At 35.7% G+C, this 14,738-nt stretch overlaps 1 protein-coding gene across 7 annotated transcripts in view; it reads left to right on the top strand.

Annotated features, from left to right (window-relative positions):
• The window catches only part of LOC143034569 (uncharacterized), a 315,113-nt gene that overhangs the window by 183,815 nt on the left and 116,560 nt on the right, over positions 1–14,738 (top strand). The window lies entirely within an intron of this gene.

The raw sequence follows: 14,738 nt of genomic DNA, 5'->3' as shown, positions 1-14,738 counted from the left end.
AAGTGAAGGATTGCCATATATTGAAGTGGGGGGGGGTAAACCAACTCTTTTTGTTTAGCACGCACGTCTGAATCCTGACACTTGCACAAACACACTCTCAAGCTTGGCTCTCACATTCTCTCATACCAAAACATGTATCAGCTGACACAGCACCCATGAGACCTCTTAAACTTAACAAAAGAATTATGCTGATACACATACATTTGTAACAGCATTCACAATAAAATAAAAACAAGTGAAATTTTAAATTTACCTGATGCATGATGATGTTGCTTGCTGGGGCTGGTGTAGGAAAATGTTACATCATAGAAGTTGATGGTTGAGGATTGTCAGGAGACAAATCGCCAGCAGACAAATTATGTTGCATAGGGACTCATTTCAGGAACTTATCAAGAGTGGCTTGAATTCTTTTGCTCATCCTGTCTTCAAGGATAAGGTTATAAGGAGCCAAGACTTCATGACAAGCCCTTATAACTTTTGAAAAGCGTTTAGCATTTGGATCCATCTCTTCATATCCTTTCAACATGTGGTCTTTCTTAATTTATTTCCATGACCTCTTAAAGTTAATGTTGTCCTGATGAAGGCTGAAAAATGTAAATAACTGCCAATGTGTGTGGGTTTCCTGTACACCAAGAAGGATCTCTAGTGATCAAAATATCCTGGAAAGGTAATTGTCCTTCTACTTCCCATTCAACTTTAAGATCTGTGTTACTTGTTGTGATTATTATGAAACTCATCAAAGGAGCTGGTATGTTTTGGTATAGGTACGGTACATGGATGATATTTTTACAATCCGGGATGAAAAATGGGGCTCAGAGTCTGATGATGGGTTTGGATATAGTGTTATATTCCCTTCATTCATTCAAGGTGGTAGCCTCCCTAGTATAGCTTTGGTTTTTATGGCAGAGCTATATGCCATTATTTTAGCTTTAAGAATAATGTTTACCCTTCCCATTTCATCTTTTACAATTTTTGGTGACTTGTAGTGTTCTCTCAGGTATGGGACATGTTAGTCCTTCTTACCTTGATCCTCTTGTTATATTAGTTTTTGAGTGGTTCTACCTACTCCAGTGTAGGGGATACAATGTTGGATTTTGCTGGGTCTCAACACATGTTGGGATTCCAGGGAATGAAAAGGCTGATAAGATGGCTAAAGAGGCAGCAACTTGGACTGCCCTTTCCAACCCCATTCCATTCCACAGTGTGTACTCCACTAAACAATATTTCTAAAGGATGTGACGAAATACATTTTTCCATATAGATGCATGAATATATGGAATAGCTTAGGTGATATAGCCCAAGCTCAAACAATACATGAGTTCAAATCAAGGATATATATTAAGTTAGAACTGTACAAGAATTTGAATCTAGATATGGTAGAAAATTAGAGAATAGGAGATGGGCCCCAATGAGTGTTGTTCCTTTCCAGTATACTACAATTAGGTAAATACAGGTAACAGTTCTTGCCAGTTGGCAGAACAGGTGGGGCTTTGGTTACCGCTACCAAGATGAGAGAATATTCCCTCTTGCTTTCCGTCCATGGACATATGATTGCATGCAAAGATGCTGCTCAGAGACTACTTTGACCCATCTCTGGATAGTGAGCTTTGTCTCCAATGTCACTCATGATAGGAAACAAAAGATCAAAATTAATTTCTAGTTTACATCACAAAGTGTCTCATATTACTGTATTTACATTAATAATGGAAGATTTCAAAAGCTTCACTGCCAAAAAGGTAACTCCACTGTAAAAAGTAATGTAGAGTAGGAAATGAATTTGAAAAAGAAGATAAATCTCAAGTTGGATAGTCTACCATGGAGGTAAGTGAAATTTGTACAGAGTTGAAAAGATTTAGAGACTTAATCTTCTCACATGAAGCAAGACTGCATGATCTGGAGCAAAAACTTGAGCAAGTATAGGAAACAAACCTGGCTCAGAAAACCAAGATTGATAAATTGAGAAGGGAAAATGAAACTTTGACAAATGAGAGAGAAAAATATTTTTTACACCATGGAAGACAAAGAGAATAGGCCAACAACAGATGAGGATAGGAGAGATAGATTAATCTTTAAAGAGATCATGTTAGCACGAGAAAAAAAGATGAAAAATGTTTGGATTAGGAAAGATAGTATCAAAGAGGAACAAGCAAAGACACAATAGCTCCAAGAGGAAGCAAAACCTAAAGTGATAGGTGGACCGAAGAAGAAAAACAGAATTTTTTTTTGGCACGATGTCAATCAGAAGGTGAGGAAATGGTTTCTAAGAAAACAGGTAGGTAGTATTGCAAAGAAAACACTACAGAGAAACTTAGAATAGCATATGCAAATGTTGATTGTTTACTATCAGCCAGGTTGGAAATAAATGACTACCGGTACATAAAGAAAAACGAACCTGATATTTTGTGTCTATTGGAGACTAAACTCCCAAGAAATTTTGACATACAGTTGCAAAATAATAGATATAACTCCTAGAGAAGAGACAGAGAAGATAAAAAGGGTGGAGGGGTAATATTTATTGTGAGAAGTAACATAAAGGTGGAAGAAGCAAATTGGAAGCAATTCACCTGAAGATTAGTATTAAAGGACACAATAAAAGAGACTTCATGGTGGCATATGTTCCCCCCAAGACAAGAGCTTGAAATGAAACTGAATATCAAGAAATATTGTTGAATACAGCTGTTTTCCTGAAGAAAAATATGGAACAAAGTAACATAGTCCTTATTAGAGATTTTAATTGCAGTGAGGTCAACTGGGAGGAATGAGCAGCAAATGACAAAGTAGATTCCAGGGGAAATGCCATGTTGAGTATAGCAACGGAGAACACAGTGACCCAGTGGGTAAAGGAAATGACTTGGGTAAGAGGAGATGACACTTCCACAAGATTAGGTCTGTTACTAACCAAAGAGCCAAGCATCATCAGCTCCTTGAACTACCTTTGTCCAATAGGAAAATGTAATCATATTACAATTTAATTTCAGCAGGAAGATGAGGAAATTTAGGAAAACAGATTAAGGAGGAAATGAGAAATCTTTCTTGACATTTACAACCTAGGAGTTAATAAATATGTGCCAAAGACTAGAGAAAGGAAGAAGCAAAGAAACAGGACTGGTTTAACAAAAAAATGTGAGATTGTGAAAAAGGCTTGGGGGGGGGGGAAATAGAGGAAGAAAATAACCAATAAAACAAAAGGAGCTTATGAACAAGCTATGAATAACTATACAAGAATTTGAAAAGGAGGAAGAAAGCAATTTTGAAAGAAGTGTAGTAGATAAATGCAAAGATGAAACAAAACTGTTTTACAGGTTTATAAATGGTAAATTGAGACATGGAAGAAATGACCAAGTAATAGTGGGTGGTGAGGTCTTTGACAAGGCCTCGGCTCAGGCAAAAATAATGAATGAAAGTTTCTAATTGGTATTCACAAAAGAGCACATTTTTTTCTTTTGAGAAAAGCAAGGGGAGCAAAATTGCAGGTTTAGAAGATATAAATGTAAATGATGTGCTGCAAGAGAGAGAGGGGTGGGTGGATTGCTTGTACCTGGATCTAGAGAAGGCATTTGATAAAGTACCTCACAGTCAACTTATGTGGAAATTGGAGCACATTAGATGATTGAGAGGCAAACTACAAGAATGGATGAAAGACTTTTTGAAGGACAGTAAAAAATAAGATGTCAAGCTGGAGAGCAGTATTGAGGTTCAGTGCTTGCACCAATAATGTTTTTTGTCCCTGTTAATGACATGATGGAAAGAACAACAAGCTATGTCAACATGTTTGCAGATGATGCAAAAATCATGAGAAGAATGAAAAACAAGGAGGTTGGTAGACCATTGCAAAAAGATCTAGATACTATTTTTACATGGAGCCAAGAATGGGAAATGAAGAGAAAGAGGTGATATGATTACATTGTTCAGGTCACCAATGGGGATAGATTGCATTGACAAAAGAGGTCTCCTGATTAACCTCTTCACTACGGGGCACATCGCACGTCTGGCAGCATTAGCTGCCCGACGTGCGATGTCGCGTTATAATAATTGCATGATAAAAAATAAAGTCAGTGCTCAATTGTTCGTTCTCTTTCACCCGTGCATTTTGATAACCATAGAAAATATGATGAAGCCAGTTTAGAGAGAATGAAGGTTATGTAGGTACGACTACAATAAATATAATCAAGGTGGTGACGTCGGCATCATCGAGTACCCACTTGCTCCCCATGACGCCTACGTAGGCGTCACCGTATGGAAGTGGTTAAAGATGGGAAGGCTTTAAGAGGTCATGGGAGTAAATTAAGAAAGATCACATTAAGATGGGACAAAAGAGAAACAAGATGACATGCAAAGAAACTAAAGAAAGACAGCTATAGAAGAGACTTGAAAAAGAACAGCTTCCCACACAGTGATTGACGTCTGGAACAAATTGAACAGTGAAACAGTTAATGCCAGAAATATACACGAATTCAAAAAATATATCTAGAGAGATACAAGAACGGGTCATAACGAGCATAGCTCCAGGCCCGTAAAATACAACTAGGTAAATACATGTCTAAAGGATGTGAAGAAATACTGTTTTCCATATAGGTGCATAAATATGTGGAATAGCTTAGAAGGTGTTATAGTCCAAGCTCAAACAATACTTAAATTCAAATCTAAATATGATAATTGGAAATCAAGGATATATATTAAGTTGTAACTGTGCATGAATTTGAGGCTAGATATATTAGAAAATTAGAGAATAGGAGACGAGACCCAATGAACGTTTCTCCTTTCCTGTATACTAAACATTAGGGAAATACAATTAGACAAATACAAGTCTCACACATGGTTAACTCATGTCCTGGGAAATACAACCATTCTACGATGCGCTTAGTCCCCCCCAACACTACGACTCTTCGTGGTAAAGTGTTCCAGCCTGATGTACCTACAAGAACAATACCTCTTCCATTGTCATAATGAGGATCGAATATTCTCCATCTTGCAGACACTTGGAAAGAAGACTCCCCAGGACCTGAGGTACTCATGTTTATGGAGAATGCTGGCCTTTTAGAAAAATTATAGCCCCACTTCTCAACATTTTTATTCTATCTTTTTGACTTACCCCATCCCCTATTTCTCATGATCACATTTTAGATATATTTTTTTTTATTAATTTTACCATACCTAATATTTCACTCAAAATGTAAATTTTGGCCTACCGTCATTGCCACTTCTAGAAAATATGTAAGCGGTGCCATGTGACTTAGATGTTACAGCACCATAAAATGGAAATCAATAAATTTTTCATGGAGACAAGAATGGGAAATGAAGTTCAATATAAAAAAATGCAAAGTACTGAATATGGGCAATAGCAGCAAAAGGCCATTTTTAAACTCCTAGAAGCAAAAGAGTAAAAAGATTTGGTGTTGATAAAAGACCTGACAGTCATATCAGCAGGATTGTGGGAGAGAGATGGACTACTGCAGAAGATTATAGTGGCGTTCCACTATATGGATGAAGTGATGATGAAAAACTTATTGAAGCCCTGATACATCCAAGACATATGCATCAGTAGTGTGGTCTCCACATAAGGTGAATGATATAAGCAAGATTGAAAGAATACAAAGGGCACCAACTAAACTGACCTGGCAGATAAACCATATGAGGAAAGACTAAAAGTACTGGGTCTTCCAACTTTGAAAGATCGAAAAGAAAGAGGTGATATGATTACAGTATTCAGGTCACTAAAAGGGGCAGATTGTATTGACTGAATAGAATGAATAAATACATGGTGATAGCCAAAGTTCAAACAATACATGAGTTCAAATCTAAATATGATAATTGAAAATCAAAGATAAAGATTAAGTTGGAACTGTACATGAATTTGAGGCTAGACATGATAAAAAAAAGATTAGAGAATAGGAGACGGGACCCAAAGAGTGTTGCTCCTTTCTCTGTATACTGCAATAAGGTAAAAACAACTAGGTAGGTACTCCAGCTGATTTAGGTCCTAAAATTATTTAGTAAATAACTAAACTTGATTTAGAAAATGATGATTATTCAAAGCCACTCATTTAATACACTGTATATCCCATAATGCTCAAACAATACATGAGTTCAGATCTAAATATGATAATTGGAAATCAAGGATATAGATTAAGTTGGAACTGTACATGAATGTGAGTCTATATAGAAAAAAAAATAGAGAATAGGATATGGGACTTGATGAGTGTTGCACCTTTCCTGTATACTACAGTTAGGTAGTTCTGTGAAACCCTTGCAAACATTAGTTTCACAGAAAAATCCTTCCCAAGAGAAACAAGAACCACAGTGGCAGGCTTGCACTTAAATCACCATCCAGCACCAAGTACTAGCACAAAATTGGGCTAGCCATGAAAACAAACTCCCCCACATGCAACCATCATACAAAAGACACCAAACAACTAAGTTACTCCACCCTAGTTATACCTAGACAATCCAATGGTTGTTGCCAGTTAAGTGGGAGTCATAGGTCTCCTGTAATAGAAACCTAGGTTAAAGTGTTTGATTGATATTACACTTTCAAGATCTCCCATTGCATTTATAGCTAATTGTAATAGTACAGGAAATGAGCCACTCTCATGGTGTCCTATCTCTTATTCATCACCCATCATAACTAGTTTTAAATGTATTTATTGTTCCAGTTAGCTGGTGCATCTATATGGAAAACTGTATTACTTAATTGCCTTTAGACATGTGGTCTTTTTGTTCCCATGAACATGTTACTCTCCTGTCTCAGACTAAGAGATCTCTATAAAAAAAATTCTATTCCCTTCAATGACTTGATCACTGTAATTAAATCACCTCTTTCTTTTGATAATGACAGGTCTCTCTTCATGTGTGTTATCTGCAAGGCTGATAACCAATTTGATCACACATCACTGCACTTTGTATGAAGACAATCTCTGTTTCCTTTACCAGTCTAGGGAAGATTGGGCTCTCAGTGTTTTTATTTTATTATTATTGTTATTATTATTATTTTTACTATTATATATTTTCTATCTCTTCAACCTTGTGAAAAATCACCTTTTTGTCATCTATGATACATCTAACTCATTTGCAGCATTATTGATGTTTGTTGTGTGACAAGTTATCCATGACCAACACTCCCAGATCCTTCTTTTATTTTGCTTTTGTAACTGTTATATTTGCTATTGAGAAATTGAGTGTTTTTGAGCTTTTGACCATTTCTAGTATTACTTTACATTTTTTGACATTGAAATTATTTTTTCACCCTTGTCTCTAGACATATATATATATATATATATATATATATTATATATATATACATATATATATATATACATATATATATATATATATATATATATATATATATATATATATCCAGATTTTTTTTAACAGCTTACATTCTTCATATTTTATATTCATGATCTTTTCAATATCTACAAACATATTAGTGTAAACATTTATCTTTCATCATGCCATTTACATAGATATGGGATACTGCAAGTGCTGATATAAACCTTTTTGGGGACACTGCAAAGATTAATGCTGGATTTTTACTTGATTATTGTATACAGGAAAAGAACTATTCATTGGATCCCATATTTTTCTTCATCTGTCATACCTAACTTTATATTTGGTTATGGTTTTAGCTTGGACTGTATCATCTTGACTGTTCCAGGAGTTAATGCATCTGTACGAAAAACTGTGTTTCTTGACAACATTTAGATTTGGCTTGATGGTGCATTGATATCACTCTCAACCACTAATTTAGCAATCAGGGTTTGAGTCCCACCCAGGGCTGAAAACTTTAGCATCATTGCACTATGCGCTAGCCCTCTAACTCTGGTATTTACCTAGTTGTATTTTACGGGAAGGGGAGCTATGCTCGTGGGGTCCCGTCTTCATATCTCATTTTATCTAAACTATTTTTAAATTCATGTATTGTTTTTGCACACACCACTTTCTCATCTAACTTGTTCCAACTGTCTATTACTCTGTGAGGAAAGCTGTTCTTTTTCAAATCTCTTCTATAGCTGTCTTTTTTTATTTTCTTTCCGTGTCCTCTTGTATTTCTGTCATCCCATTTTATCAGATTCTCTCTATCAGTAATTTCTATGCCTTTCATGATTCTGTAAATAGCTATCAAATCTCCTCTCTCTCTTCTTTGCTCTAGTGTCTGTAGTTCAAGTTTTTGTAGTCTCTCTTCATATGATAGTTTTGAGAGTGTTGGTGCCAATTTTGTAATTGCTCTTTGTATTCTTTCAAGTTTTTTTATACATTTTTTTGTACTTGGTGACCATATCGTTGCTGCATATTCCAATCTTGGTCTTATCAGGGTGATTAGGATTTTGGGCAAGGAATTTTGTATTTACCTAGTTGTATTTCATGGGAAGGGGAGCTATGCTCGTGGTGTCTCCTCTCCATATCTCATTTTGTCTAGCCTGTTCTTAAATTCGTGTATCGTCTTTGCACACACCACATTTTCATCCAACTTGTTCCATACATCTATTATCCTTTGGGGAAAGCTGTTCTTTTTCAGGTCTCTTCTATAATTGTCTTTTTTTATTTTCTTTCTGTGTCCTCTTGTATTTCTTCCATCTCATTTTATTAGATCCTCTCTATCAATAATTTCCATGCCTTTCATGATTCTATAGTTATCAAGTCTCCTCTCTTTGTTCCAGTGTCTGTAGCTCAAGTTTTGTCAGCCTCTCCTCATATAGTAATTCTGATAGTGTTGGTACTGACTTCGTAATTGCTCTTTGTATTCTTTCAAGTTTTGCTATAAAAAAAAATTGTACTTGGTGTTCACATCATTGCTGCACACTCCAATTTTGGTCCTATCAAAATGACTAGTATTTTCTTCACCATTTCTTCGTCCAGGTATGTAAATACCACTTTGATATTCTTAAATTATAAGTTTCTCCAAAAATTTTGTTTATATGTTTCTCAGGGGACATATTATTCATAATAAAGACTCGAGGTCCTTCTCTTTTTCCACACATTTATATCCTTAGTCAGGAACATAACTCCACCCCCTTGTTTTACTTCTCTGTTTCTAATCCAATAATTATATACACCATGTCCTACACTGTTGGGTGGTAATGAACCTTTCAACTTTGTCTCCACAATTCCCATTATGTCAGTTTCTTTTTCCTTCAGGTAATCATTCAGTTCATTCAAGCCTGTTATTAATCCATCTATATTTGTGAAGGACACTTTTAATTTCTGTTACCTCCATCCTGTTTTCTGTTTCCCTTCTGTTTTTCTCTGCTATGAACCATTTCCTCACTTTCATATCCACTACTCTCCAATAGAATTTCTCTTTGACTCTGTTCTGTTCTCATTTTTTCCTTAGCTTCAATTCTTTTTGTTTTCTCATCCTCTCCTCTTTATTCATCTCTCTTTTTATCCATACCTATTTATACTGATCACTTTCTGCTAGTTTCCCTGTTTTTGATAAGACATTCTCTGCTGTTGTTTGTGACCTGAATTTAACCTTAATTGGTCTGGTCTTGTCTATACTGTATTTTCCTAGCCTATATATTTCTTCAGTTTCTTTCCCTATTTCCTGTTCACCTTCTTGAAATATTTTAACCACTTCAGTACGGGACTTAAATCTCGCGGGCAGCAGCCAATGCCAGCCGTATGACGTAACGTAATAATATTCGCATCATAAAATATAGTCGCCGCTTATATCGATCGTTCTCTCTTTCACCCGCGAATTTTGAAAACCACAGAGAATGGGATTCAGGGCGCATTTGGGAGAATGTAAAAACACAGGGGCGACTACAATAAATATAATCAAGACGCCGATATGGCAGCGTCGCGAATCCACTTGCTCCTCATGACGCCTACGTGTGCGGCACCGTATGGAAGGGGTTAATACCTTGTTTACTTTTTCTTTCTCATCTCTTACTCTTGTAGTCCTATTTAGATTATGCTTCTCTTCCGTTTCTAATATAATTATACATTTCTTTTTATCTGCTAAGTCTCTTACTATATTCTCCTCTCTCATCACTTTAATAACTGTGTCCTTAGTGTGTTCCTTCATCTGTTATTTCACTATATCTCTAAATTCAATTTTGTTACCCTCTTGGACTTTTTTCCAACCACTTACCTCTTTTGCTATGGACTCTTTATTCTCTTTATTATTTCTCTTTAATTCCTCATTCTTATCCTTAACTTCTCTGAACTGTCTTCTTAATTCTTCTATTTCCTTAGTTAGGTTTTGAATCTCCTTTAGTTCTTCCAATTTATCAACTCTTTGTGTAATTATTGCGAGTTGGCTAAATCTAACTTCCCATGATTCGTTCATTTTTGTTAGTTTTTCTTCTGGACTTGCTAATCTGGGGAGGATGTCATTTCCCTCATTACATCCATAGAAATATTTATCTTCACTTTCTACTAAGCTGCTTTTATCTATATTCCTATTTTTAACAGCTGTGCTTACTTGATTGATATCTCTGTGTCGTCTGCACATGGCTTACTCACTCCCCTTCTGGCATTTGGGGTGTGTTCATCCCCTTCTTCATTTCATTCCATTTTCTTCAATAATGCCTCCCCTTCACCTTTCTTCACCTGCCCACTACACCACAAGCTTTCCCCTACCCTACTAATACAACACAGGTCCCGCATTGCTGAAATCCATGAAAATTGCGTGTGTTTTTTTTTCTGGAGTTCCAATCTTAGCCGTCAATCCAAAGATGTGTGTGCATGTGTTTGTATTTACCTAATTGTAGTATACAGGAAAAGAGCAATGCTCACCGGGTCCCATCTCCTTTTCTCTAATTTTCTATTATACCTAGACTGAAATTCGTGTATGGTTCCAACTTATTCTATATCTTTAATTTTCAATTATCATATTTAGATTTGAACTTGTGTATTGTTTGAGCTTAGGCTGTGTATTTACCTATCTAGTTGTATTTTACGGGACGAGAGCTATGCTTGCAGTGACCCGTTTTTGTATCTATCCACATCCAGTTTGTTCTTAAAATCGTGTATAGTTCTGGCATTCACTGTTTCTCTGTTCAGTTTGTTCCAGACATCGATCACTCTTTGTGGGAAGCTTTTTTTTTTTTTCAGGTCTCTTCTGTAACTGTCTTTCTGTAGTTTCTTTTCGTGTCCTCTTGTTTCTCTTCTGTCCCACTTTAATAGGTTGTCTCTATCGAGAACTTCCATCCCTTTCATAATTCTGAAAATGGTCATCAAACCTCTTTCCCTTCTCTGTTCTAGTGTTGATAACTGTAATTTCTCCAATCTTTGTTCATATGTCAGATTTGACAGTGTGGGTGCCATTTTTGTCACTGCTCTTTGCATTCTTCCTAATTTTCTTATCAGTATAAAAATTTTTTTTTTTTTACCATCTCATCTATGTAGTCAAAGGCCACTTTCATTGATCTTAAAAAGTTGTAAGTCTCTCCAAATAATTTATTTACATGTTTGTCAAGCGTCAAGTCACTTGAGATGATTACTCCTAGGTCCCTCTCTGAGTTTACTTTTTTGACTTCTTTGTTTCCAATTTTATATTGTCCCAAAACTCTATTTTTACCTTTTCCAAATTCCATTATGCTACATTTTTTTATGTTGAAGTTCATCTCGTATCTCCAACTCCATTTCCATATTTTATCCAGGTCATCTTGCAGCAATCTGCAATCTTCTTCTGTTCTTACTCTCTTGAGTAATTTGGCATTGTCAGCAAAAAAGTTCATGTAACAATTTACTCCTTCATCCATATCATTTATGTATATGGCAAACATTAAAGGAGCCAAAACAGAGCCTTGTGGGACGCCACTTTTCACATCTTCCCATTTGGAATTTTTGTCTCTAAGTACCACTCTCATTCTTCTCCCAGTTAAGAAATCCTTCACCCATTCCAACAATTTGCCTTGAATTCCTCCTATTTTTTTCAATTTTACTTATTAATTTTTTGTGTAGTACTTTATCAAATGCTTTCTGCAAATCCAAGAAGGCGCAATCTGCCCATCCATCTCTTTCTTGTATTATCTTAATTAATCTCGAGTAAAAACAGATTAGGTTTGTGGTGCACGATCTTCCACTTCTAAAGCCAAATTGTTTGGGGTGTATTATTTTATCTTCCAAGTGTTTGGTCCATTTGTGTATTTACCTAATTGTGTTTACCCAATTGTAGTGTACAGGAAAGGAGCAATGCATGTTAGGTCCGGTCTCCCATTCTTTAATTTTCTAACATACCTAGACTCAAATTTATGTACAGTTCCAACTTAATCTTTATCTTTGATTTCCAATTATACTTAGATTTGAAGTCACATATTGTTTGAGCTTGGGCTATATTACCTTCTAAGCTATCCCACATATTTATACATCTATATGGAAAACAATTTCTTCACATCCTTTCAACATGTTGTCTTTCTTAATTCACTTTCATAAACTCTTAAAGACCTCCCATCTTTAATTAGAAGATCTCTTCAATCAATGCAGTCTATCTTTAGTGACCTGAACACTGTAATTGTGTCACCTCTTTCTCTTTGATCTTTCAAAGTTGGTAGGCCCAGTAGTTTTAGTCTTTCCTCATTTGGTTTATCTGCCAGGCTGGGGACCAGTTTGTTTGCTGCCCTTTGTATTCTCTCAGTCTTGCTTATATCCTTCACTCTGTGCGGGAATCATACTATTGATACATTCCAATCTTGGGCATATCAGGGTTTTGATAATTTTTTTCATCATCTCTTCATCGATATAATGGAACACCAATTTAATCTTCTGCAGTAGTCCATATGTCTCTCCCACAATCCTGACATGTCTTATCAGGTGACAGGTTGTCTTTTACCATCACTCCCAAATCTTTCTCCTCTTTTGCTTTTGTAATGTGTTTGCTTTCCAAGGAATAGTTTAAGCTTTGCCTTTGCCACTATTGCCCATTTCCAGTACTTTGCATTTTTTGGTATTGAACTTTATTTCCCATTCCTGTCTCCATGCAAAAATAGAGTTTAGATCTTTTTGCATCTCCCATCCTCATTTTTCACTCTCATGATTTTTGCATCATGTGCAAACATGTTAGCATAGCTTGTTCTTCCATCATGTCATTAACACAGACAAGAAATATTGATGCAAGCACTGAACCTTGTGGAACATTGCCCATTATTGTTCTCCAGCTTGACATCTTGTTCTTTACTACTGTCTTCATGTATCTTTTCTTTAAAAGGTCTTTAATCCATTGTAATAGTTTGCCTCTCAGTCCTCCAACATGCTTCAATTTCCACATAAATAAACTGTGAAGTACTCTATCAAATGCCTTCTCTAGGCTGAGGTACACACAAGCCACCCACCTTTCTCTCTTGCAGCACATCAATCATTCTCAAGTAAAAGCTTAAAAGGTTCAGCACACACGACCTTCCAGATCTGAACCCAAACCGACTGTCAGAATGTTCATCTTTCCATCTTTCCCAATCCTTTCACATAATTTCACTATTGTGCTGGTTTGTGAAACTGGCCTATAATTTAGTGGTGTTTCCTTGTTTCCACCTTTGTAAATTGGCACCACATTTGCCCTTTTCCAATCAAGTGGCACAGTCCTTCTTTCAGTGGATGTGTAATAAGACTGGATCTTGTCCACTAGTTGTTCCCTATACTCTTTAAATATCAAGTTTGAGATCCCATCAGGTGCTGAAGCTTTTGCCATATCCAATGATCCCAAGAGAATGAGCACTTCCCTCGCTTCCATATTTATATGTGCTAAACCTGGTTTTTTGCTCCCCTCACTTTTCTCCAAAAAGTTGTGCTCTTTAGTGAAGACCTATTGGAAACCCTCATTCATTATTTTTGCCTGAGCTGAGGCCTGTTCAAAAACCACCATCCACTATTAACTTGGTGATTTCTTCCCTGTGTCTCAATTTACCATTTATATGTGTGTGTGTGTGTGTGTGTATGTATGAAGTCACAACATTACCCATAGATCAAGCCATATAGGAAATCTGGGCTCTTATTGAGATGGGTAGTAGCTGTCAATCACAAGTCCAGCAAGTGATCCAAGACCATGGTTGATCATATATAGTATTCTTCAATTTGGGTATTTACTTAATTGTATTTGCCTAATTATAATACTAAAGACCTACACTCATGGGCTATATTTATGTGTGTGCTGTATCCACACAAAATAAAGAATATAAATAAGGTTGTGAAAATAGATTAGGAACCACATGAATCACCAGCCTAATAAATAAACCATGTGAAAAGAAAGATAAATTGGACCTGCCATCATTAAAAGAAGAGGTGACTGGATTGTAATGTTCAGGTCAATGAATGAATTGGATGAAACTGACTGAGATCTCTATGTTTTAGGATAGAAAGGCATCACAAAATTACAGGAATAAACTAAAAAAGACTACATGGCTGAAGGATATCAAGAAATACAGTTTTATCTATATATGTATCAACTTATGGAAAGTTTAAAAGAAAATAATGAAATCTACAAACATAAATTCATTTAAAGATAATTTTGATTTATGGGGAATAAGATAAGACACTAAGCTTAATCATAGTGCTTTCCTTGTTTATTTTAGTTAGATAAATACAAATAGGGAAAGTCAGCCATATTATTGTAATCGGAATTATGATGAATATCAGGTGTTTATTTTATTATTATTATTATTATTATTATTATTATTTAATTATTATTTTTCCCCTTCTAAATGCCTGGTGTTACAATGGGCTAATACTTCAACACAGCTTCACTTTTATTCAGGTCAAATATTCAGAGTTCATATGTTAGCCTTATGTAAAACTGT

Source organism: Oratosquilla oratoria, chromosome 17, assembly GCF_046742065.1.
Source record: "Oratosquilla oratoria isolate Oo_2021 chromosome 17, ASM4674206v1, whole genome shotgun sequence".
Lineage (NCBI taxonomy): Eukaryota > Metazoa > Arthropoda > Malacostraca > Stomatopoda > Squillidae > Oratosquilla > Oratosquilla oratoria.
Note: the sequence above shows the minus strand (reverse complement) of the source record. Positions and strands in the feature narration are given on the sequence as shown.